A 25056-nucleotide genomic window follows, 5' to 3' on the forward strand; every position below is an offset into this window, starting at 1 on the left:
GTTCTGGAAAAGCATTCTTTGGACGGATGAAACGAAGATAAATCTGTACCAGAATGACGGGAAGAAAGAAGTGTGGAGAAGGCTTGGAATAGCTCATGATCCAAAGCACACAACGTCATCTGTAACACATGGTGGAGGCAGGGTGATGGCATGGGCGGAGGCGGGGTGATGGCATGGGCGGAGGCAGTGTGATGGCATGGGCGGAGGCAGTGTGATGGCATGGGCATGCATGGCTTCCAGTGGCACTGGGTCATTGGTGTTTATTGATGATGTAACAGAAGACAGATGCGGCCGGATGAATTCTGCCGTGTTTACAGATATACTATCAGCCCAGATTCAGCCAAATGCAGCAAAGGTGATTGGACGGCTCTTCACAGTACAGATGGACAATGATCCAAAACACACTGCAAAAGAAACGCAGGAGCTTTGGAAGGAAAAGAAGTGAAATATTCTGCAATGACCGAGTCAATCATCTGATCTCAACCCAATTGAGCATGCATTTCACTTGCTGAAGGCAAAACTAAAGGCAGAAAGACCCACAAAGAACAACTGAAGACAGCTGCAGTGAGAGCCTGGCAAAGCATCAGAAAGGAGGAAACCCAGTCTTTGGTAGTGTCCATGGGTTCCAGACTTCAGGCAAAGCATGAGAAAGGAGGAAACCTAGTCTTTGGTAGTGTCCATGGGTTCCGGACTTCAGGCAAAGCATGAGAAAGGAGGAAACCCAGTCTTTGGTCATGTCCATGGGTTTCGGACTTCAGGCAAAGCATCAGAAAGAAGGAAATCCAGTTTTTGGTCATGCCCTTGGGTTCCGGACTTCAGGCAAAGCATCAGAAAGGAGGAAACACAGTTTTTGGTCATGTCCATGGGTTCCGGACTTCAGGCAAATCATCAGAAAGGAGGAAACCCAGTCTTTGGTCATGTCCATGGGTTCCGGACTTCAGGCAAAGCATCAGAAAGGAGGAAACCCAGTCTTTGGTCATGTCCATGGGTTCCGGACTTCAGGCAAAGCATCAGAAAGGAGGAAACCCAGTCTTTGGTCATGTCCATGGGTTCCAGACTTCAGGCAGTTATTGCCAGTAAAGGATTCACAGCAAAATATTAAAAATGAACATTTTCTTGATGCAAACTGTTGTATTTCCTACACTGTTCACCTGATTTGGATGTAAATACCCTCAAATTAAAGCTGACAGTCTGCCATTAAAGCTCATCTTGTTCGTTTCATTTCAAATCCATTGTGGTGGTGTATAGAGCCAAAAATGTTAGAATTGCGTCGATGTCCCAATATTTATGGACCTGACTGTACATCCCAGAATAGTTTGCTCCCAAGCAAGACAAACAATAGAACAATGGGATGCAACCACATAACACCAAACAATTCACAACCCCCACACCACCTATCTCCTAGACATGTCTACACAATATTAGAACAGATCACCCTGTACCCCTAACAGGCACAGGGTGACTTACACATAAGAGGGATATAGGGAGCTGAGACGGGTCTCCCCACCTCCTCTCCAAAGTGAGCTGGGTTCCATGGGCCCCCCACCCAAAGTTACTCCCATCACAAAGTTAATACCCACTATCAGTTCCATCACGCACCTTCGTGGAAAATCGTTTGTCCAATTTTTTTATAGTGTTACTAAACCCACAACAGTAAAATCAGTCTGTAGATGCAGTAAAGCGTGCTTGTTATACTCACTGCGGAACCTAAGGGGTTAATCCTCTGTACTCTGTTAAAAGGCTGTTTGATCCTGTCTTCTCTGATCCTCCCCTTCTTCCAGTGCCCCCCTTATCTCCTGATATGACATATCGTGTGGAGTCACTCTGCACATGCTCAGTTTGGTGAGTATTACTAGAGAGTTTTGTTTTTTTTCTTGGGATAGTGCATGTCATCAGCGCAGGGTCAATCAGTGCCATCCAGACAGGACAAGGGTCCTGCATCCTCCTAGAACAGAATGAACACTCTTCCTACAAGTTGTAACCAGTGCTCTGCTGAAGTCACAAGACTGCTCTATACAGCTGATGAGAAAAGGTATTTAGCAGTTTATATTTAATAAATAATTGCATTTTCTATTTATTTTCTATTTTTCTCTGTTTTTGATGCAGAAAAAAAGCAGCTAGAAACGCATGGAGTGTGAACTGGCCCTCAAAGAACACTCAGGGACCCTCCAAATTCTGACATACTAAATCTAAGGGCCCTGTGTCCTTGGCATGCTGAGAATTGTAGTTCCCTAGAAGTTGCAGGACTCCAGGAGGACTCTCTATACCCCCCTATTAGAGGGATTCGAAGAAATCAAAGCCACGGAGGCGGTCACACGAAGGACGCAGGCAGCTGAATGAGACAAAGCGTGCCGAACCCGCGACACGCCGCCAACAATTCTCATTTGAATGCGCGGCGGCGGTGAGGGGGACATGGATATGATAGAAAGGGATTAATTAGCTTTTTTAATTATGAATTGAAATAGGTAAAAGACGAACGTAATTTACATTTCAATCTCGGCGAAAGTCATCCGCAACTGACAGAGACCATTTAGCTCCCCGCCCGGAGCCGCCAATGGCGCAGGAATCAGAGCGGAGGCATTGTGCGCTCTCGCAGCTCGCGGCTCTTCAATCGCAAGCTTTGAGCCAAACGAGAATCGCCGGGATAATAGCCGGAGATGCGTCGCTCTGTTCGCTTGCAGGCGCCAATTGATGTGCTGCCATTTATCGGACGGCGGCGGAAATGTGCGGGGAATTTCATTTTGATTTCTCGTCTCGGAGAAATCTCGTCTCGTTTCCGCATATTTAAACAGCTGACCAGCCGAGGCGATCTTCTGTGGAACCGCTTGGGAGGGAGAGATGTCATCTGTCATGGCGGATAATGAGTTTGTGGTAAATGTTCAATGAATGAGACACAGAAAGGTGAAGACGAGGAAATAGGGGCTCATTCACACCAGGTCCGGCATTTTGCGCGCTGCGGTGTTCTTCAGAGCAGCCTTTCTCATGCAGGGCGCCATGTGGGCAGCACAATGGTTAAATGGTTAGCACTTCTGCCTGGCAGTACTAGGGCCGTAGGATCGAATCCCAACTACGACACCACCTGCCTGGAGTTTGCATGTTCTCTCTGTGCCTGAGTGGGTTTCCTCCCACACTCCAAAGACATGCTGGTAGGTTAACTGGCTCCTATCTAAATTAGCCCTAGTATGTGTATGTATGAATCGCTTCTCGGCCTTTTGGCTAAGATCAAGTGTAGTATCAGCAGGGGCGGACTGACAACTCATGAGGCCCCCGGGCAATAGGGGATCATGGTGCCCCTGTGTCCTTGCCCAAACTTAAAAAAGCCTATGAAAAAGGTACCAGGGGAATCTCATGGGGCCCCCTACTGACCCCGGGCCCTCGGGCAATGCCCGAGTTTCCAGATGGTCAGTCCGCTCCTGAGTATCAGTGATTGGGAGAGGGAATACCGGTGCCTCCTGTTGGGTGGGGGCGCTGGTTAGCACTTCTGATGGAATTTGGTGGGAATGGTGAGAGTGGTGGGGAAGCCTTTTCCTCCGGGGTTGATTCTGGTCTGGTGTACCAGGCTTGTCCCCAGTCATCTGTCATGGTGGATAGTGAGTTTGTAGTAAATGTCCAATCTCCTGCTGAATGAGATACAGAAAGGTGAAGACATTATAGAGGAAATAGGGGCTCATTCACACCAGATCTGGCATTTTGCGGGCCGCGGTGTTCTTCAGAGCAGCCTATCTCATGCAGGGTGCCATGTGGGCAGCACAATGGTTAAATGGTTAGCTCTTCCACCTTGCAGTACTCGGGTCGTCGGTTCCAATCCCAACCATGGCACCACCTGCCTGGAGTTTGCATGTCCTCCCTGTGCGGGTTTCCTTCAGGTACTCTGGTTTCCTCCTACACTTCAAAGACATGCTGGTAGGTTAACTGGCTCCTGTCTAAATTGGCCCTAGTATGTGTATGTATGAATCGCTCCTTGGCCTTTTGGCTAAGATCAAGTGTAGTATCAGTTTTCGGGGATGTAGGTGCCTCCTGTTGGGTGGGGGCGCTGGCTAGTACTTCTTCTGATGGAAAGGTGAGAGTGGTGGAGGAGTCTTTTCCTCCGGGGTTGATTCTGGCCCGGTGCACCAGGCTTGTCCCCGGAGGTAGGCAAGGCTCTCCCTAAGCTAAGTTCTGATGCCTTCCTGGTTGGGATGGGGCTGCTCTGGTCTGGCCGGGCTGAGAAAGAAGCCCGCGGTGCATGTGCTCCTGGAGTGGCAATCGCTTCTCGGCCTTTTGGCTAAGATCAAGTGTAGTATCGACCTTGCCTTTAGGGGTGTCCCGGCTTCCAGCTAGGACGTTGAGAAACACTTGTATCTATCCAAGCCATTTGGTCTGTGTGGGGTACCCTCTTCTCGGCCTTGTAGGATCGTCGATTAAATTCGGCTTCACCTACTTGCTGCTATTGGGTTTGAGGCTTAGCCCCCACACAGAACGAGTTTGTGATCTTCCCCCCCCCTTGTTCACTCTGCGTTACTACCTCCGGGCAGTAGACGCTCAATAGCCTTTTCAAAGGCTAAGCAAGCGAGAGTGAAGCCGCCGAGGAAGAAGAAGGAGAAGGAACCCGACCAAGATCTCTGGGAAGCCCTCCTGAGAACTCCTCTGCGCCAAGATGGGGAAGAAACAGACCGTGAAGAAGCCACAGAACGCCACCACCGCCAAGACCCCGGGAGAAGCCCCCTCCGCCTCCACCTCCACCCCAGACCGCTCCGGCCCTGCAGACGGTCTCCCTCCCTTGGAGCCCTGGATGAAGCAGACAGTCGTGCTGCGGCTGAAAGAGGTGGACGGCAGAATCCCGGAGATGACCCCGGAAGTCTTTGGCAAGAAAATGATCCTTGAACAAGGATTTAGCAAAGCAGAGACCCTGTCGGTGCAGTCATTCGTGAAAGGTTTGTTCCTTGTCACATTTGTCTCCCTACAGGTGTGCAGAAGGTACTGGGAGGCAGTGAAGACCGCTGGACCCGACTCCCTCTTCCGAAAGTTCGCTGCGAACTCTCCCATTCAAAGGGACGAAAGAAGGATCACGGTGTCCATGAGGAACCCTCACGTCCCCGGCAGAGACATAGCCACCTACCTCCAAAGGTTTTGTGTCGTGTTGAAGGACCCAGTCCGGATACTAGACACCAACGGCTTCTGGACTGGTAAGTGGGCTGTGTTTTGCAGGCTACTAAGAGATCGTCCCGCTGGAGATCTCCAACACCTGCAACAATGCTTCTCCCTGGGATCGTCATCAGGACTCCTACACTACCCAGACCTACCCCAGTCATGCCGCAAGTGCGGCCAGCCGGGGCACGAGGGTAAGGAATGCAGTGTGCTTTCTTGTAGGTTCTGTAGGTCTGCAGGTCACGAGACCAAGGATTGCCCAAGGTCCAGAACCTGCAACCTCTGTGGACGGTCCGAGCACGTCTACAGAGACTGCCCAGAAAGAAGCAGGACGTACGCCGGGGCCCTGAGCAAGGGCCCGGCCACCAAACCAACGCCACAAAAGCCTCCAAAGGACCCGGGTAAGAGGAACCCCCCCCCAGGCCCCAGGTACCCCTGCCCCTGGCCCCCCGGGCCCCCCTGCCCCTGGTCCCCCCGCCCCTGGCCCCCCCGCCGCTGGCCCCCCTGCCCCTGCCCCTGGTCCCCCTGCCCCTGGTCCCCCTGCCCCTGGCCCCCCCTGCCCCTGGTTCCCCTGCCCCTGGCCCCCCTGCCCCTGCCCCTGGTCCCTCTGTCCCGGCCCCCGGCCCCTCGGCCCCTGGTCCCCCTGCCCCTGCCCCGGTCCCACCCCCCCCGGACCTGTCCTCCCAGGAGGACTTCCCGCCCCTTCCCCCTGTCACCCCTGTCAGCAACTCTGCGGCGGGGTACAGGAAGCGGAAGAAGGAGCAGGCCAGCCCGGCGGCGGAGGACACCTCCTCTGCCACCAAGCGGCCTGCCGTCCTCCAGAATGCCGCAGGCCCCGACCCCGTGGGGGAGGACCTCGACACGCTGGAGGAAGAAGAGGTGGAGGAAGAGATGGCTCTGACCCAGTCGGAACCAGATCTCTCCACCGACTTCAATGAGGTCCTCAACGAGGTCCTCAATCAGATTGGTCTGGGCCAGGACACCTGTCAGCCTGCAGAGGTCACAGAGGTCGCCCCCCCTCCCCAGGGGAGGTAAGCACAGCCCCTGCCGACTAACCCCTTCATCTCTTTCCCATGATGGCTGAGATATCTATCTTTTCCATTAATGTGAGGAGCATAAAGGACGTGTCTAGGAGGCAGACTGTGCTGACCTTTCTTTCCACACAGCAGAGTGATGTGTACATGCTTCAGGAGTGCGCACTTCCCCCTCTGAGGAGGTACACTCATTTGTCCTCCCAGTGGACCCATGGTCCCTCCTACTGGTCTGGGGGTGGCGATTGCAAGTCCGCAGGGGTTGCGGTTCTTATCAGGGGAAGACGTTTCACTGTTGACTCCGTCCATGAGCTCGTCTGTGGCCGCCTTCTGGTCATAGATGGTTCGTGGGCGGGGGAGCCCGTTAGGCTCATCAACGTGTACGCTCCCCCGGAGAAGAACGCGCGGCTGGAACTTTTCCAAACCCTGCGGACGCAACTCGCCACAACGAGAACAGTAGTAATCGGCGGTGATTTTAACTGTCCGATAGAGGAGGATGGGCGCAGCTCCAGCATGTACGCAAAACTCGACGCCACCTCGAAGCTGCTCCGGGAGATGATTGCAGAGGCCTCCCTGCGAGACGCAGTGGGATCCGTGGGGCGCGGTTCCGTGAACTACTCATGGAGCCGCCCCGATGGATCCGTGCGCTCCAGGATTGACTTTGTGCTCACCTCCAGGGCAGTCAGGCACCGCGGGTTCTCCATGGTTCCCTGCTTTTTCTCTGACCACAGGGCCATTCACTTTCAAGGTGATCTGGGAGAGGGCTTTGCCCCGGGCCCAGGCTCCTGGAAGCTGAATTGCACCCTGCTGGGCGATGAGGAACTGCTAGCGGAGCTCAGGGAAATCTACGGTGCCTGGCGAGAGGAGAAGTCTTTCTTTCCTAAGGTCAGCGACTGGTGGGAGTTCGTGAAAGTCAAGCTGCGCAGCTTCTTTCAGGCCAGGGGACGCCAGCAAGTGTGTGCCAGGAGGAAGGAACTCAGGAGGCTGCAGCGTCAGCTGCAGTCCCTGCAGGACCTTCACCACTGTGGCTGGGACGTGAGGCAAGACCTGGAGGACACCAAGAAGTGCTTGAAAAAGCACTTTGAGGAAGAATCCAGGCACATTGTCTTCCGTGCCAAAGTGGAGCATCTCGAGAAAGGTGAGAAGTGTAACTCTTTCTTTTTCAGGAAACTCCACTCAGGACACACACCCCTGTCGGAGCTGCGTGACAAGACTGGAACACTCCAGAAGGGGAAGGAGGCCGTGATGGAAGTGGTCAGCGACTACTACTCCGACCTCTACTCCCCTAAAGAAACAAACTCGGAAGCGGCCGACAGGTTCTTGTCAGGTATCTCTAACACTATTGATCCTGCAGGTTTGTCGGCCACCAACGCCCCCTTGACGTTGGAGGAGCTGCACTCTGCCGCTAAATCCTTTAGGCAAGGCAGGACCCCGGGCTGCGACGGTCTCCCAGCGGAGCTTTATGTAGCGCTGTGGGATCTCGTGGGCCCGGACCTGCTCGAGCTGTACGAGGAGATGGTGGTGGAGGGCAAGATGCCTCCTTCGTTGAGGGAGGGGATGATCACGATCCTGTACAAGCGTAAGGGGGAGAGATGTGACTTGAAAAATTGGCGTCCCATCTCTCTTCTGAACGTGGACTACAAGATCCTCGCCAAGGTCATGGCGAACAGACTGAAGGCTGTCATCGGACAGATCATCAACCCGGATCAGACTTGTGGCATTCCTGGCCGCAGGATTGCGGACAGCCTAGCGCTTGTCCGGGACACGGTCCAATACATCAAGGACCGCCGTGTGCACGCGGCCCTGGTCAGTCTTGATCAGGAGAAGGCCTTTGACCGTGTCTCCCATGGGTTTATGTGCAGAGCCCTGCGCAGGTTTGGTCTCGGGGAAATGTTTTGTTCATATGTTGACATCATGTATAATGACATCTGTAGTTCCGTGCAGGTGAACGGCTGGAAGACTGACCCCTTCCCGGTTCTCTCCGGGGTCAGACAAGGCTGTCCTCTCTCACCTCTGCTTTTTGTTTGCTGTATAGAGCTCTTCGCCGAATGCATCAGACGGAATCCAGAGATCGGGGGAATCACCGCACCGGGACCAGACAGACGGGAAGTGAAGTGCTCGCTCTACATGGACGACGTGACGGTGTTCTGTGCCAACCAGCGCTCCATCGACCTGCTCGTCCAGACCTGCGAGGACTTCGGCCAAGCTTCGGGGGCAAAGGTCAACTGCGGGAAGTCGGAAGTCATGCTCTTCGGAAAGTGGTTCCTGCCTTCTTCTGCATCCATGCCCTTTGGCATCAAGACAGACTTCATGAAGATTTTGGGAGTTTGGTTTGGTGCCGAGGGCGCAGCCCTGAAGTCTTGGGAGGAGAGACTGGCCAAGATGCGCCAAAAGTTTGGACTCTGGAGCCTCAGAGACCTCACCATCGAAGGGAAGACACTGGTACTCCGCAGCGAGATTCTCCCTGTGTTGCAGTACCTCGCCCAGGCCTGGCCCCCCCGGGTCAACACCTGCAAGGCCATCACCAGGGCGGTGTTTCACTTCATCTGGGGCTCCAAGATGGACAGAGTGAAGCGGGCAGTCATGTTCAAGGAACCCCTCAAGGGCGGTAAGGGCGTGCCCGACATCGCCACCCAGCTGAAGGTGTTCTTTGCTTGCAACTGCGTCCGCAGAACTTTGCCAAGACGGACTATGGACTCTGGCGGGAACGCAATGTCTCGCTTCTTCCTGTTGCCTCTCTGGAGGTCCCTGGGGTGGGACACTTGGGATAGTTCCATCCCCTACAACTGGGACACTCCTTGGTTCTACTTGGATACCTTCAAGTTCATCAGGGAGCAAGGGCTGCAGGGAGTCAAGCCGGACTTGTGGAAGCCAAAGACGATCTACAAGCTCATCCGAGCCAGCGACATTTTGGAGTCGGTTCCAGGCCTGCCTTCAGACACCGGCAAGGTGGTCTGGAGGAATGTTTCTTCCAACATCCTCACCAACAGGCACAAAGACCTGGCATGGATGGCTATCCAGGGGGGACTGCCTCTCAGGACATTTATGCATGCCAGGAACCTGAGCAGATACAGACACTGCCCCTTCTGCATCATCCATGAGGAAACGTCTTACCACGTTTTCTGGGAGTGCTCATTTGCTCAGGCCCTGTTGGGGGCCCTGGAACCTGAACTCAAGGACTTTGTGCCACAGACAGCCATCACTCACTTTGGGGTGTTGAATGGACTGTTCTGTGGAACTTTTTCTTTGGAGGACATTGACGGCGCCTGGCGGGTGCTGTGCTGTTTTAAGGACGCTTTATGGTGCGCCAGAAAGCGCCTCATCCACCAGCGGGAGAGGATGTCCATTGAGGACTGCCGCAGACTGATCCTCAGTCTGCTCAGAGACTATTCCTTGTTGGACTTTAAGGAGGAAGAGGACGTCTGAAGATTTCCCCCTTCCCCCTACTCCCCCTTGCGTGTCTTTGTCCCTTCAATAAAGCTTCGGGCCTGTGTTTCCCCCTTCCCTCCCCTTCCCCCCCCCCACACACCCGATGCCTATTGTTGATAGTGTTTTTCAGTTATCGTTTTCGTGCATGACATAGTGACTAGGAAATGTATATTGTATTAGGATGCTACAGTTTTTGGGGTAAGCGGCGTCATGCATGACGTGGTGATCCGGGGGATTCATCCTCTGTGCACATCACGTCAGGCATCATACCGCTGAGCGAATGTATTTATTTGCCTGAATGTATTTATCGTATGTTTGGAACTGTATTGCTATGTGGTGCGCTGCGTCGCAGTACAGGGTGAGATGTACCCCGATTACACGTAACATGTTGTTTTTGATGCTTCTGCAATAAAAGTATCTTTTCAATCAAAAAAAATCGCTTCTCGGCCTTTTGGCTAAGATCAAGTGTAGTATCTGTTCTTATCAGTGTCCAGTGGGGGTGCTCCCGACCATTCTAGCTTTGCGGGGATGGTTGTTGTATAGTACCCTCACTGGAATGATGGGGGTCCGGAAGGCTAGTACCGGAGGGACAGAAACCGGGGAGCGCCACGAGTTAAGCTGGGGCCCCGGGAGTAATTCCTCTGGGAAGACTGGAAAGACCCAGTACCTCCTGATTTGGACGGCTCTACCTTGGTCTGGCCAGGGGCTGGGGACGCAAAAAGTCCGCAAACTCAGTGCCCCCTGGGGAAGACGCTCTCAGGGGTGTCACTAGTAACACTTCGGTGTGGGACCCCACGGTGTGAAGATGACACATGGCCACTGTTTTTCACCTCTTTTTGCACAGCGCCCTAAGGACCAGGCCTTTTGGCTAAGTTCAGGGCAATTTTTGCTACGGGCCTCAGGGCCTGGTCTGTGCACGATTCGGCACGGTACCACTTTTTTATTTTTTCTTTCTCTTATTTATTAAGCACTTACCCACGTTTGTCACTTTTTCTTTGCCTTATGTGTGTGTTTTTCACGGATGGAGGGTGTGGGTCCTCGGGCCTACCCTGAAGTCTAGGGGAAGGATGTGTGGCCATACGGTTCCTTCCTCCCCTGATCCCTAGAGGACTCTTCTCCGGGAGAGTCCCCTTGCCTAGTACTGAATGTCCGGCTTCGGCTGGGCATAGGGAACGGTGGTCCACCAGGCCTTTTGGCCAGGAGGACCAAGTGGGAACCTTGTCCCCGTCAGGAGCTTCGTGCCCCGGGGGATCAGGGTAAGCGGTCCAAGCCCCTTTTGGGGTAGGACACAGCACACCCCTAAGTGCACTTTTTGTGTGGTGTTTTTGCACTTGCACTTTTTTGTGAAACACTTACGGGTTTTTCGTTATAGTTGCACGTTTGCGGACTTAAAAAGGCAGTCCAGGGGTGCCGAAAGTCACACGGTGAGGGAGTTCACTTTGAGTTTTAGGCACCTTGGTCACTACACCAGTCACGCTTTTGTTTGCACCTGCCTCCAGGACTGGGCCTTTTGGCCAGGACCAGAGAAACATTTTATTCTTGGCTGAACGGCCCGCCATAGTACTACACTATGGCACAACAAGCACTTATCCACTTCCCTCCCTTTTTTATACAGTATATGTTTGTCACTTGCACATTTGCACAGCCCTGGAGGCACTTTTTCACTTTCCAATTAGTAGGGTGTAGGTCCTTGGGCCTGCCCTGAAAGTCTTGGGGGGGAGACAAGTGGCCTTTTGGTCGGAGAAGCCCCACTTAGTACTCGGGGTGGCCTTGCTTCGGCATGCCTCTGGAAGAATGTGGTCCACCTGGTTTCGGCCATGTGGACCAGCGAGTGCCTCAGTCCCGGTCAGGAGCCTTGCGCCCCGGGGGATCAGGGCTAGATGTATACCCTGTGCACTTTTTTGTGTGCTCACTTTTTTTTGGCACTGGGTGTTAGTTTTGTGAGTATGTTCACTACACCATGAGACTTCATTAAAAAAAATATGTGTATGCATGAGTGTGAGTTAGGGACCTTGGATTGTAAGCTCCTCAGGGGTGGGGACTGATGTGAATGTACAATATATATGTAAAGAGCTGAGTAAACTGATGGCGCTATATAAGTACCTACAATAAATTAATAAAATAAATGGCAGCCCAAGGATCCATCTGCGTTTGTCATGTGTGTCGAAATGAGATAGAGGTGGACTATTCTCCATGGTGGCACGTGTTTGCGCTAGGAGTGGGCTCCATTGCACGGCCCCCAACACAGAGACAGAGCGATCGCTATCAGCTTCAGGTCTCAGAGTAACAATCAGTAGCCAGTAAGACCGGCTCCTGATCACTGTGATAGCCAACCACAAAACGCAAGTGCCCACCCTGGTACTATTTCTCCTCTGCCATACATCACTAGAAAACAAGTCTGTGCGAAGAAAAAAAAAAAAAAAACGTTTGTGGCAAAAAATAAGTAGAAAATAGATCAGGGCTGGATGTAGGTGTTAGTGTGTTTTTTGGTAGAACAAAAACTAAAAAAAAAAAAGATTTTATCTTGAGGGGGTCTATGTACAAAACATACATTGCAGTATAGCTGGTCAAGCAGTACGGAGAGGCCTTTCCAGGGCCTACGCCACATGGAGGGCACTTCCAGACTTCTCTACTCCCTCTTTTACAGCTGCATGGGAAAAACCCACATGGAAGAAAAATATATTTGAAATATATTTTAAAAATATTTGAAATACTACAATTTTGGCTGTATTCAATATATATATATATATATACACACACACACACACACACATATATATATATATACACACACACACACACATATATATATATATATATATACACACACACATACATACACACACACTGCATGATGAAGTGCGTTTTTACAAAATATATGAAAAATATATTTGAAAACATATATTTTTTTAAATATATTCTTCAGATTTTTTTAATATATAAAAGTAATTTTAACATTTATTATTACATATATTTGTAATTGCATTCCAAAAATGTAGAGTAAATGTATTTTAAAGACATACAGTATATTTGAAAATGTATTTTTACAAATATTTTGTAATTAAAAACACATTTCAACATACAGTGTGTATGTACCGTATTTTTCGCCGTATAAGACGCACTTTTTCTTCCCCAAAACTGGGGGGGAAATGTCAGTGCGTCTTATAAGGCGAATATGGAGCGGCCGGTCCGGTATTTCCACCGCGGCCGTGTCAGAATACCGGGCCGGCCGCTCAGCTCTGCAGCGGAACCTTACCTGTTCCTCTATCCAGCGGCGCGCTGTCTTCCCGGCTTCTGTAGTGTGGGCACTGGGCATGACAGCCGGGTGCCAAGTGCGCATGCGCAAGAAGCGGTGCTTTTTGTGAATGGTAAGGCGGTACCTGGGACACATGACAGATCCCAGAAGCCGCCGGACCAATGACAAAGCGCAAGTGCTTCTCGCTCATGCGCACTGGGCACCCGGCTGTCATGCCGAGCGCCATTACAGAAGCCGGGAAGACAGCGCGCGGCTGGATCGAGGAACAGGTAAGATCAAAAACTCTGCGGAAGTAAGAGCGGGTATCTGTCAAATTCAGGTACCCGCTCCCCACCTCCCCAAAGGTCAGCAGTCATCTGTACTGTCCGCAGTCTCTGGTCATCCCTGTGCTGTCCGCAGTCTCTGGTCATCCCTGTGCTGTCCGCAGTCTCTGGTCATCCCTGTGCTGTCCGCAGTCTCTGGTCATCCCTGTGCTGTCCGCAGTCTCTGGTCATCCCTGTGCTGTCCGCAGTCTCTGGTCATCCCTGTGCTGTCCGCAGTCTCTGGTCATCCCTGTGCTGTCCGCAGTCTCTGGTCATCCCTGTGCTGTCCGCAGTCTCTGGTCATCCCTGTGCTGTCTGCAGTCTCTGGTCATCCCTGTGCTGTCCGCAGTCTCTGGTCATCCCTGTGCTGTCCGCAGTCTCTGGTCATCCCCTGTACTGTCTGCAGTCTCTGGTCATCTCCTGTACTGTGTCTGCAGTCCATTAGTTCAGAATTTTTTTTTTTTCCTGTTTTCTGCCTCTAAAACCTAGGTGCGTCTTATACGGCGAAAAATACGGTATATATACTATATATATATATATATATATATATATATACATATATGTGGATATACAGGATGTATAAATATATTTTGAAATATATTGAACACGGTAATGTAGTATTTCATGTATATTAATAGATTTGGGAAGAATATTTTTAAAATATATTTCTCTTCCATGTGAGAAAACTCAAATATAACATTCTCTGCTGATCAAAGAGATTTTATTTATCAGTTTCTACATAAATCCTCCGGGAGGAATCAGGATATCAGCTTTTTACTAGACGGTGTAGATCTCTGGAGAAGCTGCATCGTAGGTTTTCCCATGCTGACCCCCATCTGTTGGCGTTGTGGAGAGATAGGGGAACACTTTTCATATCTTCTTCGGAAATGTTCTTGAATCCGCCCCTATTTGCAAGAGGTTTGTGCTTTGATCTTACTGGCCTCTTCCTTGATCAGGATCCAGCAGCCTGCTTGCTACATCGCAGTTTTATCTCAAAGGGTAGATACCACCAATGTGCGGTGGGACACCTTCTCAACACGGCTAGGGTCTGTACACCAGCACATTGGAAGTCCTCTTCTCCACCCTCAGTGGGACACCTTCTCAACACGGCAAGAGTCTGTACACCAGCACATTGGAAGTCCTCTTCTCCACCCTCAGTGGGACACCTTCTCAACACGGCAAGGGTCTGTACACCAGCACATTGGAAGTCCTCTTCTCCACCCACGGTGGGACACCTTCTCAACACGGCTTTCATAAAACATGAAGTTAGGTGGATTAATTTCCTTTTTTGGTGAAATATCAGGAATTCTTCTCCTGAGCCTGCAGCAGTAACAGCATGGTGGTATGCCATACTAGGGAAGGATCCTTTTTTATATCTTTTTCTTTTATATCTTTCTTTGGCACCTTCATTTATCTTTTCTACTTCTTTACGTTTTTGCAAGAAATATGTAAAAATGAGGTGGGGCTCTGCATCGTATCCCTTCAAGAGACAAGTCTTTACTGTTAGTACGTAGAACAGGTTGGAATTTTGTATTTTTTAGTTGTTATTTCAAAGGCTATGAGCCGAGTAGACACATTATATATATATATATATTACGTACTGATTTCATGAATGTATACATAGCATTTGGTAATCAGATTATATGTATTTTAATTGTAATGTATAATTGTATTTTTGTATCCACTATAAATTAATGTGTTACTAAATCCCGGACCCCGCATTCACTATATCCGTTCTCCCCGGACCCTGCATTCACTATATCCTCTCTCCCCGGACCCCGCATTCACTATATCCGCTCTCCCCGGACCCCGCATTCACTATATCCGCTCTCCCCGGACCCCGCATTCACTATATCCGCTCTCCCCGGACCCTGCATTCACTATATCCGCTCTCCCCGGACCCTGCATTCACTATATTCGCTCTCCCCGAACCCCGCATTCACTATATCCGCTCTCCCCGGACCCTGCATTCACTATATTCGCTCTCCCCGGACCCCGCATTCACTATATCCGCTCTCCCCGGACCCCGCATTCACTATATCCGGTCTCCCCGGACCCCGCATTCACTATATCCGGTCTCCCCGGACCCTGCATTCACTATATCTGGTCTCCCCGGACCCTGCATTCACTATATCCGCTCTTACCGGACCCTGCATTCACTATATCCGCTCTGCCCGGACCCTGCATTCACTATATCCGCTCTCCCCGAACCCCGCATTCACTATATCCGCTCTCCCCGGACCCTGCATTTACTATATCTGGTCTCCCTGGACCCCGCATTCACTATATCCGCTCTCCCCGGACCCCGCATTCACTATATCCGCTCTCCCCGGACACTGCATTCACTATAACTGGTCTCCCTGGACCCCGCATTCACTATATCCGGTCTCCCCGGACCCCGCATTCACTATATCTGCTCTCTCCCGGACCCCGCATTCACTATATCCGCTCTCCCTGGACCCCGCATTCACTATATCCGCTCTCCCCGGACACTGCATTCACTATAACTGGTCTCCCTGGACCCCGCATTCACTATATCCGCTCTCCCCGGACCCCGCATTCACTATATCCGCTCTCTTTGGACCCCGCATTCACTATATCCGCTCTCCCCGGACCCCGCATTCACTATATCCGCTCTCCCCGGACCCCGCATTCACTATATCCGCTCTCCCCAGACCCCGCATTCACTATATCCGCTCTCCCCAGACCCCGCATTCACTATATCCGCTCTCCCCGGACCCCGCATTCACTATATCCGCTCTCCCCAGACCCCGCATTCACTATATCCGCTCTCCCCAGACCCCGCATTCACTATATCCGCTCTCCCCGAACCCTGCATTCACTATATCCACTCTCCCCAGACCCCGCATTCACTATATCCGCTCTCACCGGACCCTGCATTCACTATATCCGGTCTCCCCAGACCCCGCATTCACTATATCCGCTCTCCCCGGACCCCGCATTCACTATATCCGCTCTCCCTGGACCCCGCATTCACTATATCTGGTCTCCCACAGTACACAGAACATGGAAATGCAATTATTTTAGTAAATATAAACTGCTAAATACCTTTTTTCATCCGCAGTATATAGCAGTCTTGTGACTTCTATCAGTGTCCAGCGGAGCACTGGTTAAAGCTTGTAAGAGGAGTTTTCATTTTGCTCTAGGAGGATACAGGACCCCTGATCTCTGTCTGCATAGTGATGATTGGCCCTGTACTGATCACATGCACTCTCCCAGGAAAAAAAAACCTAACAATACACACCAAACTGAGCATATGCAGAGTGACTCCACACGATATGTCTTATCAGGAGATAGGAGGAGGGACACTGGAAGAAGGTCAGGATCAGAGAAGACAGGATCAAACAGCCTCTTTACACAATGCGGAGGATTAACCCCTTAGGTTCCACAGTGAGTATAACAAGCATGCTTTACTGCATCTACAGACTGATTGTACTGTTGTGGGTTTAGTAACACTTTAAGGCTCAGGAATGTGTGTCATTTTGGAGTCCCGCCCCACTCTTCCTGGACAGACTCTCGGAATCCCACCCCACTCTTCCTGGACAGACTCTTGGAATCCCACCCCACTCTTCCTGGACAGACTCTTGGAATCCCACCCCACTCTTCCTGGACTGACTCTTGGAATCCCACCCCACTCTTCCTGGACAGACTCTTGGAATCCCACCCCACTCTTCCTGGACAGACTCTTGGAATCCCACCCCACTCTTCCTGGACAGACTCTTGGAATCCAGCCCCACTCTTCCTGGACAGACTCTTGGAATCCCACCCCACTCTTCCTGGACAGACTCTTAGAATCCCACCCCACTCTTCCTGGACAGACTCTTGGAATCCCACCCCACTCTTCCTGGAATGACTCTTGGAATCCTGCCCCACTCCTCCTGGACAGACTTTTGGAATCCCACCCCACTCTTCCTGGACAGACTCTTGGAATCCCACCCCACTCTTCTTGGACAGACTCTTGGAATCCCACTCCACTCTTCCTGGACAGACTCTTGGAATCCCGTCCCACTCTTCCTGGACTGACTCTTGGAATCCCGCCCCACTCCTCCTGGACAGACTTTTGGAATCCCACCCCACTCTTCCTGGACAGACTCTTGGAATCCCACCCCACTCTTCCTGGACAGACTCTTGGAATCCCGCCCCACTCTTCCTGGATAGACTCTTGGAATCCCGCCCCACTCTTCCTGGACAGACTCTTGGAGTCCTGCCCACTCTTCCTGGACAGACTCTTGGAGTCCCGCCCCACTCCTCCTGGACAGACTCTTGGAATCTTGCCCCACTCCTCCTGCACAGACTCTTGGAGTGCCCTTTGTGGCCAATAGGAAATATTACATTCTCCCTGACACTGAAATCTTCCAACGGTTCTCGGTATCTGCTGTAGACACAGCATCCCTGGTGTCTGCATTATCCTACTAGGGATGATTTCCTAACTTCGTATGAACCTATGGTCAGACCGAATTTTGTTTGTCCAGAGGTTCGATGAATGATCAAACTAAGTGGATGTTCAGCCAAGTGTAACCTCCAGTGGCAGCGGAGCCGTATTACTACCACTGCCCAATGTGACAGCTTCGCACTCAGTTATTCGGCACCCGCTGCATTCCTGAAAATTATGACTCCTCTCAGAGAGGCCCATTCAGCTGCTGAATATAAACAAATGGGTTGGGATTGTGTTAAAAATGACACCCCCCAAAAAAAATTCATAGCAGACCCCTAAAGTCTGGTATGGATGTCAAAGGGACTCCACAAAAAATAGAGTGGGATCCTCTCAAATTCTCTTTGTGTATGGTATGGATTTAAGGGGAGACCCCATGCAGAGGACTAGAAGGACACATTCTACACCTCCATCTAAGGATTAGGCCTGGAAAGGGGGGGGCCAAGCCCTGAACCATAACAGGCCACCAGGCCGAAATTGTATATGTTGGGTTTTGTGAAGATTGAACATAATCATGAAAAGAAACACACCACAGCGCAAACACCTCCTCTTCATACACCAAGACTTTGGAGTCTATTTATAAAACATTCGGTGCACAAACATCAGAAGGATTCGTACAAGCTTCGTGAAACGTCCTGTAATTTTTCTAAGAGAGTAATGCCTGTATCGTCTGCTCCACCTAGTGGCCAAAATGCAGTATGGTTTTCTGAAGCACCTCTATGAGAAAACTATATACCATTTTGGCCACTAGGTGGAGCTGAAGATACAGGCATTACCCTCTTACAGAAATTACCATGACATTTGTTCAGTATAAACGAATGCTTCTGACATTTGTGTAACAAATCTTTTCCAAACAAGCCCCTTTACTAACTCATTGTACAAATTCTGATGTCCCTGACCTAGTTATATAATCAGATCATAGGAAGTTCTTAGTGAACAATCCATTTCATTTGTATCCTGTCAGGCAAGCCATTGCACTACCTAGTTGTTGGTAGGTCCAGGACAGGGGTCTCCAAATGTTCGAAACATAGGGCCAGTTTACTGTCCATCAGACTTTCGGGAGGGGGGGCGGACTGTGGCCATTGGAAGTAGAAATTGTCCCGGCATCAGTGGGAGTAAACAATGCATATTTGATATTACGGGAGGGAATAGTGTCCCTTCATTGGTGTCAGTGGGAGGAATAGTGTCCCATCATTGGTGTCAGTGGGAGGAATAGTGGCCCATCATTGGTGTCAGTGGGAGGAATAGTGCCCCATCATTGGTGTCAGTGGGAGGAATAGTGCCCCATCATTGGTGTCAGTGGGAGGAATAGTGTTTCATCATTGGTGTCAGTGGGAGGAATAGTGCCCCATCATTGGTATCAGTGGGAGGAATAGTGTCCCATCATTGGTGTCAGTGGGAGGAATAGTGCCCCATCATTGGTGTCAGTGGGAGGAATAGTGTTTCATCATTGGTGTCAGTGGGAGGAATAGTGCCCCATCATTGGTATCAGTGGGAGGAATAGTGCCCCATCAATGGTGTCAGTGGGAGGAATAGTGTCCCATCATTGGTGTAAGTGGGAGGAATAATGCCCGGTTGTTGGTGTCAGTGGGAGGAATAGTGACCCTTCATTGGGGTAAGTGAGAGGAATAATGCCCAGTTGTTCGTGTCAGAGGGAAGAATAGAGCCAGTTTACTATCCATCAGACTTTCGGGAGGGGGGGCGGACTGTGGCCATTGGAAGTAGAAATTGTCCCGGCATCAGTGGGAGTAAACAATGCATATTTGATATTACGGGAGGGAATAGTGTCCCTTCATTGGTGTCAGTGGGAGGAATAGTGTCCCATCATTGGTGTCAGTGGGAGGAATAGTGGCCCATCATTGGTGTCAGTGGGAGGAATAGTGCCCCATCATTGGTGTCAGTGGGAGGAATAGTGCCCCATCATTGGTGTCAGTGGGAGGAATAGTGTTTCATCATTGGTGTCAGTGGGAGGAATAGTGCCCCATCATTGGTATCAGTGGGAGGAATAGTGTCCCATCATTGGTGTCAGTGGGAGGAATAGTGCCCCATCATTGGTGTCAGTGGGAGGAATAGTGTTTCATCATTGGTGTCAGTGGGAGGAATAGTGCCCCATCATTGGTATCAGTGGGAGGAATAGTGCCCCATCATTGGTGTCAGTGGGAGGAATAGTGTTTCATCATTGGTGTCAGTGGGAGGAATAGTGCCCCATCATTGGTATCAGTGGGAGGAATAGTGCCCCATCATTGGTATCAGTGGGAGGAATAGTGCCCCATCATTGGTGTCAGTGGGAGGAATAGTGCCCCATCATTGGTATCAGTGGGAGGAATAGTGTCCCATCATTGGTGTCAGTGGGAGGAATAGTGCCCCATCAATGGTGTCAGTGGGAGGAATAGTGTCCCATCATTGGTGTAAGTGGGAGGAATAATGCCCGGTTGTTGGTGTCAGTGGGAGGAATAGTGACCCTTCATTGGGGTAAGTGAGAGGAATAATGCCCAGTTGTTCGTGTCAGAGGGAAGAATAGAGCCCCATCATTAGTGTCAGCGGGAGGAATAGTGCCCCATCATTGGTGTCAGTTTGAGGAATGGTGTCCTATTGTATCAGTGGGGGGAAATAGTGTCCCATCATTGGTGTCATTGGGAGGAATAGTGCCCCATCATTTGTATCAGTGGGAGGAATAGTGTCCCATCATTGGTGTCAGTGAGAGGAATAGTGCCCCATCATTGGTATCAGTGGGAGGAATAGTGCCCCATCATTGGTGTCAGTCGGAGGAATAGTGCCCAGTTGGTATCAGTGGGAGGAATAGTGCTCCATCATTGGTGTCAGTGGGAAGAATAGTGCCCAGTTGGTGTCAGTGGGGGGAATAGTGCTCCTCAATGGTGTCAGTTTGAGGAATGGTGTCCTATTGTATCAGTGGGGGGAAATAGTGCCCCATCATTGGTGTCAGTGGGAGGAATAGGTAAGCACAGGGCCAAATCCGGCCCCCGGGCCGCAGTTTGGAGACCACTGCTCTAGGAGATTGTGCATTCACATTGAATCATGTGTGGTCGGCTTTTGAAGCATTTTTTTACAAGTGATACAATTTAGCTTCATTAGTTGTATGACATGTAGCTGTGTGCGTAGTGGTGAACATGCACTAGAGGCGGTGCTCCACCCTGACATGCAGAAAAGCCGCATCCATAACTGACAAACCAGCATTCAAGGGGAGAAGTCCTTGGATTAGACAGACAAGGAATACGAATTGTAATTGTCCGTGTCATGAAATTACCAGTCACAGGTGTCAACAGGGCTGACAGCTGACAAACCAGAAATGGGCCCTCCTTGGTTATTTTGGGTGGAGCGGGGATGCTTTGAATTCCCTTCTGGCTGCCAACTTTGTCACGCCATGTCCCCATCGGTGGCCATGTCACGGTATCTCTAACCTTTACTATCTGTAAATTCCAGAAATAGACGTGCCACCTCCAGCCCATCTGTCTTCAGCAGCCCGTTTCTGTGTGAATCAGTCTTAGGTCTCCTGTAAAACCCCAGACAACACCCCACACTGCTCCACCCCACATCATACCAAACAAACACCACTGTACCGAATGAATGTTTGACTTCTTCCATCTTTCATCTGTTGTCACATACAAGCAACAGGCCATCTACATTGGGGACCATGATGGCAGTCTTCCCTGCTCAGCTTGGCCTGCACAATCCAGCCACTTGTCCAGTCACCTTTGTCCAGATAATACAGCCACCTGCCTAGTCAGCTTGGACAAAAAAAATCCAACCATTTGCCTGGTGAGCTTGGCTAATACAATTCAGCCACTTGCCTGGTCAGCTTGGCCAAGACAATCCAGCAGCTCAGCCTGGTTAGCTTGGCCCAGAAAAGCCAGCCAATTGCCCAGTTAGTTCGGCAGAGACAATCCAGTCACATGCACCAGTCAGCTTGGCCTGTCAGATTGGCTCAGACAATCCAGCCACTTGTACAGTCACATTTGTCCAGATAATCCAGCCACCTGCCTAGTCAGCTTGGCCTGCACAATCCATCCACTTGCCTGGTCATCTTGGCTAAGACAATCCAGCCATTTGGATTTCCTTGGATTTCTAGTCCCAAAAGTGCATTTGACTAACCTAGAGATAGGTGGTCATGAGATGACGGTGAGTTTACATCCATGTGGGGCTCCAGTATGAGCACAGTGAAGCACTTGTCACCTCAGTACGGAGGTTCACCGATAAGGATACAGCACCATTGCACAGAAATTGACATGTTGGGACTGAATACCAATCTTTTATTTGTTTTTTGTCTATTGTTATCACTTTAATTTTGTACACTGCCATATAGTTGATTGTATGATCTTAGGGTGGTCTATTTGAAATATTTACGATTTTGTGTATAAGAGTTCACAATTAGGACTGCTGCTGTATAGGTATTATATATATATTATATTTTTTATAAATGTTTCCTAAGCGCAACAGCACCCCCTTTTCTTTAATCTAGCTACTTGGCCAGTCAGCTTGCCATGGATAATCCAGCCTCTTGCACCATCAGCTTGACTCACACAATACATATGCTTGCCTGGTTTGCTTGGCTTCGACAATACAACCGCACAGACATATATACTTGCCCCCATTACTTTGGCCTGAACAGTCTAGCTACTTCCCTGGTCAGCTTGGCCTAGGCCAGTGGTCGGCAAGCCGCGGCTCACAAGCCATATGCGGCTCTTTACACTCTTTAATGCGGCTCTTCTGTGTGCCGGGCGCCCGCTCCCCTCCTTCCTCTCGGGCGGCCGCCTCAAAAGTCAGGACTCTGCAGCTAGCCCAGCAATGGGCAAATTACGGCCCGGCGGACCTTGTAATCCGGCCCGCGGAGCGTGGCAAACATTGGCTGTCAGGATGTAGGCGGGGCAGCGTGACGAACTCTTCTCCTCTCACAGTCCGCCCTGAAGACCGGAACGGCGCGGGAACACGGCGAGAGGAACGCGCGGAGCAAAGGTAAGTGAATTGACACAGGGGGGACTTGGGGACTTAATATGGGGGATGAATTACTATAGGGGGGATGAATTACTATATGGGGGATGAATTACTATGGGGGATGAATTACTATATGGGGGATGAATTACTATAGGGGGGATGAATTACTATAGGGGGGATGAATTACTATATGGGGGATGAATTACTATATGGGGGATTAATTACTATGGGGGATGAATTACTATATGGGGGATGAATTACTATGGGGGATGAATTACTATATGGGGGATGAATTACTATATGGGGGATGAATTACTATGGGGGATGAATTACTATATGGGGGATGAATTACTATATGGGGGATGAATTACTATGGGGGATGAATTACTATATGGGGGATGAATTACTATGGGGGATGAATTACTATATGGGGGATGAATTACTATGGGGGATGAATTACTATATGGGGGATGAATTACTATATGGGGGATGAATTACTATATGGGGGATGAATTACTATGGGGGATGAATTACTATATGGGGGATGAATTACTATATGGGGGATGTATTTTCAGTTTTAAAAATGTGGTTCTCAAAATAAATTTCAATCGTGGTTTTGGCCAGATTTGGATCAGTTGAAAAAAAAGGTTGCCCACCAGTGGCCTAGGCAATCCAGACGCTTGCCTGGTCAGCTTTGCCCAGACAATCCAATCCACTTGCCCAGTAAGCATGGCCCAGATAATTCAGCCACTTGCCAGATAAGCTTGGCCTGGGCAATCCAGCCACTTGCCTGGGCAGCTTTTCCCACACATTCCAGCAGCCTGCTCAGCTTGGCTCAGACAATCCAGCCACATGCTTTGACGAGCTTGGCCCAGACAAACCAGTCACTTGCTCGGTCAGCTTACCCCCAGTCACTCCAGCCACTTGCCCAATAAGCGTGGCCCAGACAATCCATCCACTCGCTGGATAATCCAGCTGCTTGGCCCAGACAATCTAGCCACATGCCTGGCTAGCTTGGCATAGACAATCCAACCACTTGCCCCAGACAATCCAACAACTTGCGTGGACAATCCAGCTATTTGCCTGGTTTACTTGGCCCGCACAATCCAGCCACCTGCTCGGTCAGCTTGGCCCACACAATCCAACCACCTGCCCAGACCATCCAGCCACTTGCCAGGTCAGCTTGGCCCGCACATTCCAGCCACCTCCCTGTTAGCTTGTAAATCAGTGTATAACCTCCTACACCCCAAAATTCCTCAAAAAGTCATACTTTCTCCCTAGAAAGTGCAGCAATCATATATTATAACCTTTTTGTGATAGAAAATAAAAAAACTAATATTCAAATTAATATATCATATATACTCAATAATAATAATATACTCAAAACATATAAAAAATATAAAAAATTTTCCAAAAAATTGAAAAGAAAAAATAGTCCAAAAAAACAGTGTCCCAATAAAAAAACAGTGTCCAAAAAAAGGTCCCAAATTTTCCAACTTTATGATCCAATAGGAAGGAATCCTATTTCATCCCGTGATACCTCAAAGAAAAAATAGATACTCTAGTGCATTACTTTTAAAACAATTATATTCACTCAGTGAAGAACACAAAAATTGTGCAAAAACTATATATATATATCTCGTGCACATATGAATAAACTGTGACCACTCCGTGAACACTGCAACACTGTGAATCCACCGACACCAATAGTATTACATACTATTACCCTCTGTATTTATATAATCAGCATTCAATCAGAGATCTTCCTCTCCAAAGAAATTTTCCAAGGTCCTCAAAAGACAAGAAGGGTCTCAAGACTCATGTTCAAGGTATAGGTAAAAGATTTAATAGCAACTTACATTAAAATTCCACATATCCAGCTCCAAACATGGCTCCTATGCGAGTTCTGCCAAACAAATGCAGTAAGCCATGTGTGAACAACCAAAAAAATGGCCGCGGCGACACTTCCGGTCTGCGTACGTGCGTCTCAACGTCACACCCCTAACGCGTTTCGTCACTTCCGGACTTCAGACGAAGTCCGGAAGTGACGAAACGCGTTAGGGGTGTGACGTTGAGACGCACGTACGCAGACCGGAAGTGTCGCCGCGGCCATTTTTTTGGTTGTTCACACATGGCTTACTGCATTTGTTTGGCAGAACTCGCATAGGAGCCATGTTTGGAGCTGGATATGTGGAATTTTAATGTAAGTTGCTATTAAATCTTTTACCTATACCTTGAACATGAGTCTTGAGACCCTTCTTGTCTTTTGAGGACCTTGGAAAATTTCTTTGGAGAGGAAGATCTCTGATTGAATGCTGATTATATAAATACAGAGGGTAATAGTATGTAATACTATTGGTGTCGGTGGATTCACAGTGTTGCAGTGTTCACGGAGTGGTCACAGTTTATTCCCTGTTAGCTTGGATCAGACAATCCAATCACTTGGCCTGGACAATTCAGCCACTTACCTGGGCAGCTTGGCCCAAGCATTTGTGCCACTGGCCTGGT

The 25056-nt window shown here is 49.9% G+C and overlaps 1 protein-coding gene and 3 pseudogenes across 1 annotated transcript in view; 3 read left to right on the forward strand and 1 right to left on the reverse strand.

Moving 5' to 3' along the window:
- The window catches only part of B4GALT2 (beta-1,4-galactosyltransferase 2), a 174279-nt gene that overhangs the window by 35765 nt on the left and 113458 nt on the right, over window positions 1–25056 (reverse strand). The window lies entirely within an intron of this gene.
- On the forward strand, window positions 3197–3413 carry LOC149432881 (U2 spliceosomal RNA; annotated as a pseudogene).
- LOC149432882 (U2 spliceosomal RNA) lies at window positions 4245–4450 on the forward strand (annotated as a pseudogene).
- LOC149432883 (U2 spliceosomal RNA) lies at window positions 10023–10138 on the forward strand (annotated as a pseudogene).

Source organism: Staurois parvus, unplaced genomic scaffold (assembly GCF_062004578.1).
Source record: "Staurois parvus isolate SC_StPar_1 unplaced genomic scaffold, SC_StPar_1.0 ptg002065l, whole genome shotgun sequence".
In the NCBI taxonomy this organism is placed as follows: Eukaryota; Metazoa; Chordata; class Amphibia; order Anura; family Ranidae; genus Staurois; species Staurois parvus.